At 46.4% G+C, this 4,461-nt stretch overlaps 1 pseudogene; it reads left to right on the forward strand.

Annotated features, from left to right (window-relative positions):
- The first annotated feature begins 48 nt into the window (after positions 1 to 48).
- LOC102739863 (small ribosomal subunit protein uS5 pseudogene) lies at positions 49 to 1,962 on the forward strand (annotated as a pseudogene).
- Positions 1,963 to 4,461: the final 2,499 nt, after the last annotated feature.

The raw sequence follows: 4,461 nt of genomic DNA on the forward strand, positions 1-4,461 counted from the left end.
AAAAGAATGTGGTAACTTCTTCTCCAAGAAAACACCGGACGGTGGATGATGCCGGTGCTGTGGGAGGACCCTGGAATGGGAAGTCTCGAAGGCAATGTCGAGGACAAGGAGTGGGCCCCCATCACCAAGCTGGGCCACCTGGTCAAGGACATGAAGATCAAGTCCGTGGAGGAGATCTGTCTCTGCTTCTGGCCCATCAAGGACTCTGCGATCATTGGCTTTTTTCCTGGTTTTGAAGAGTATGCATGTGTAAAGCAGACCCGTGCTGGCCAGCAGACCAGGCTCATGGCATCTGTTGCCATCAGATTGTGCAATGGACACATTGGTCTGGGTGTTAAGTGCTCCAAAGAGGTAGCCACTGCCGTCCATGGCTCCATCAACCCGGCCAAGATCTCCATCATCCCCATGTGGTGAGGCTACCAGGGGGACAAGAGGGGCAAGCACCACACTGCCCCAGGCAAGGTGACTGGCCGCTGTGGCTCTGTGCTGGGGCACCTCACCCCTGCCCCCAGAGGCACTGGCAAGGTCTCCTCCCCTGTGCCCAAGAAGCTACTGATGATGGCCAGTATAGACGTGTGCTCCCCCTCGGCCAGGGGCCGCACTGCTACTCGGGGCAGCTTCGCTGAGGCCACTTCTGACGCCTTTCCAAGACCGACAGCTAGCTCACCCCTGACGTCCAGAAAGACACCGTATTCACCAAGCCTCCCTATCAGGGATTCACTGACCTTCTAGTGAAGACCCACACCAGAGTCTCTGTGCAGAGGCTGCAGGCTCCAGCTGTGGCCACCCATAGTTTTTTTTTTTTTTTTGGTTGTTTTTTTAAATTAAATTTTTTTTATTTAAATTCAATTTAATTAACACATACTGTCTTAGTTTCAGAGATAGAATTCAGTGATTTTTTAAAAGATTTTGTTTATTTATTTGAGAGAGAGAGAGAGAGGGTGCACGAGTGGAGGGGAGGGGCAGAGGGAGAAGGAGAAGCGGACTCCCCGCTGAGCAGGGAGCCTGATATGGGGCTCGATCCCACCCAGGACCCTGGGATCATGATCCGATCTGAAGGCAGCCACCCAAACAACTGAGCCACCCAGGCCCCCTAGAATTTAGTGATTTATCAGTTGCATGCAATACCCAGTGCTCATTACTTCAAGTGCCCTCCTTCATGCCCATCACCCAGTTACCCTATCCCTCCATCCACCTCCCCCTCCAGCAACCCTCACTTTGTTTCCTGAGATTGAGACAAAGTGAGGGTTGTTGGAGTGGTGGGGGTGGGAGGGATGGGGTGGCTGGGTGATGGACATTGGGGAGGGTATATGCTATGGTGAGCACTGTGAATTGTGTAAGACTGATGAATCACAGACCTGTACCCCTGAAACAAATAATATATTATATGTTAATTTAAAAAAAGAGTCTCTTATGGTCTGTCTCCCTCTCTGTTTCTGTCTTATTTTATTTTCCTTCCCTTCCCCTATGTTCATCTGTTTTGTCCCTTAAATTCCACATATGAGTGAGATCAATGACAATTGTCTTTCTCTGACTGACTTATTTCACTTAGCATAATACCTTCTAGTTCCATCCACGTCATTGAAATGACAAGGTTTCATTCTTTTTGATGGCTGAGTAATATTTCAGTGTGTGTGTGTGTGTTTGTGTATCAAATCTTCTTTATCCATTCATCCATCAGTGGACAACTGGGTTTTTTCCACATTTTGGCTATTGCCCCCACATAGTTTTACACAAGCAAAGTAAAGTGAATTAAAGCCTGTAAAAAAAAAAAAAAAGAATGTGGTAGATTTATAAATACTTACTTGGAAGATGTCATATGAGTATTGCTAGGTTAGAAAATTGAGTTACAAAACAATATGGACTGTAGTCCCCCCTTGTCTGAGGTTTCAGCTACCCATGGTCAACCTCAATCTGGAAGCAGATGATCCTCCTCCTGACACGTCGGCAGAAGGTCAGTAGGAGCTAACACTACGTCACAGGGCCAACGTCACTCACCTCACTTCATCTCCTCACATACATATTTTATCATCTCCCACCATTACGAGAGAAAGCAGGGTGAGTACAGTAAGATATTTTGAGAGACAGACCACATTCACCTAACTTCTATTATAGTATAGTCTCATAATTGTTTTATTATTAGTTATTGTTAGTCTCTTACTGTGTCTAATTTATAAATTATATTTCATCATAGGTATACATGTATAGGAAAAAACATAGAATATATAGGGTTGGGTACTATCTGTGGCTTCAGGCGTCTGCTTGGGTTCTGGGAACATATCCCTCATGGATAAGGACAGACTACTGTATAGTATGATACCATTTTTATAAGAAAATAGTGTGTACCCATATAAGTACACAAATCTTTTCCTCACTCAGTCTTTACTATCTTACTCTGCACCACAATCCACCCAGCGGCTCCAGGCAAACCCCCAGAAATCAGTCACTCGTGGCTCCTTTCTTTCCTTCACACCTTAGCTCTCTCTCTTCATAGGAGATAAGGGGAAAATCACAAGGACAATGCCCTTGGGAAGTATTATGATCTCGAGGGAGAAGACAAAGCACAAAAGAGGATGAGAGAATGAATCGGAATAGATGTTATAATTGGAGGAGAGAGAGCCCCACTGGCTGGGGTGGTCAGAGAAGAGGCATGAAGGGGCTGAGTTGGGCTTGAGGAGGGAGTCGGGCTAGATAAGAGCAGGCCAGAGGGGCAGACATGTGAGGGAAGTGGAGGGCACGACTGTGGCGTGTGAGGGGAGAGGGGCCACTACTGAGGCACGGCTGATAAAGTGCCCGTGTCCAGCTTCTAGGGCTTCCACGACAGAGTACCACAGATTGGGAGCTTAGACAACACACATTTGTTTTCTCAGTTCTGAAGGCTGTGAGTCCACGATCCAGGTGTCAACAGGGCTGGTTTCTCCTGGAGCCTCTCTCCTTGGCTTGCAGACGCCTTCTTCTCCTCGGGTCCTCACATGGTCTTCCCTCTGTGTCTTTCTGTGTCCTAACCTCCTCCTCTTATAAAGACACCAGTCAAATTAGATTAGAGTCTACCCTACTGACCTCATTTTAACTTAATCACCTCTTTAAAGACCCTGTCTCCAAATACAGTCACATTCTAAGGTGCTGGGAGATAGGACTTCGATGTATGAATTTTGAGGGAACACAATTCAGCCCGTCGTACTGCTTATGCCTAAGGTGTAGTAAATGGCCAGGAAATGGGTGAAAAGCTGAATCAATGAAGCACATGAGATTGCTTTGTTTATGGCACAGCAGCAAGTTTGTGGGACACATAAAGTGAGAAAGAGCATGGAGAGAGAAGACCAGATCCAAGCTCTAAGGAACGCCATGATGTTGATGCTGTTGTAAGCACATTAGATGGCAACGTTCTGCCCTGTGGTCTGGAGCAGAGGTGAGCCTGGGGGCAGAGAGACCAGGTGAAAGACTATTTCAGTCATTCCAGGTGTGGGGTGACAAGAGTCTTGACCAGGATGGTGGCCACAGAATAAAAGCTGGAGACAGATGGGTGTGCCTAGGGGGTTGTTTCAAGCACCTGCACCCAGCTGATGCATGGGTGAGGGCCATGTTCTCATGCTGCCTTGAGAACAATGAGTCCTCTGGAAACTGGATACCAAAGCTGCATAAGATGATCTCATAGGTCCTGGGACACCAATGACTCCAAACAATTCCTTTTGATTCAGGGCCCTCTCAATTTGTCCCCACCCTGCAGCGGGGTCTACTTTGCACTTGAATATGAGTGGGTTGCACTAAGACAGATTCTTATCAGTTGGCAGAAGCATTAAATTCACTCCCACCTTGTCTTGGATTTTGTGGTTATCTCCCCTAATCAGACCTCTTGTACCTACGAGGTCCTCTCCCTTCTTCCATACTTCTGGAAATTCTACCTGACTTTCAAGGCCCAGTTTATATACTACTTGGTCCACACAGCTCTCGGTGACACTACCACTCATGTGGCACTCTTGGCTGAGCCCTAATCACACATATTTATACTATAAGATGCATATGACATTAAATAAGGTATCATGCCCATGTTTGAGATGTTTGGAATATTCATATGCCATGCAAACTCATGATTAACCTGTCCTGGGAAGCAAGTGGGACCAGCACCTCTGATAAGGATCATGCAGAGGGCCTAAGGGGACCTTGCGCCAGGGTGGCCTTTGGGGAGGAAGGCAGTTGTTTGAATTCTCCTCAAGGGAAGAGAACAAAGGAGAATTGGCACTTTTTTTGGAAAATGTAAAAGCTGACCCTCAAGTGTATATGGAGTTGCAAAGAGCCTTGAATAATGAAAAGAATTCCGAGAAAGAAGAACAAATTGGGAGGACTCACACTTCAAAACTTATCACAAAAGTACAGTAATCAGATGAGTGGTGCTGGCATAAGGGTAGACATATTGACCAATGGAATAAAATTGAGAGTCTAGAGATAAGTTCACATGTCTAT

This window comes from Leptonychotes weddellii, chromosome 8, assembly GCF_054177405.1.
Source record: "Leptonychotes weddellii isolate Sample4059 chromosome 8, ASM5417740v2, whole genome shotgun sequence".
In the NCBI taxonomy this organism is placed as follows: Eukaryota; Metazoa; Chordata; class Mammalia; order Carnivora; family Phocidae; genus Leptonychotes; species Leptonychotes weddellii.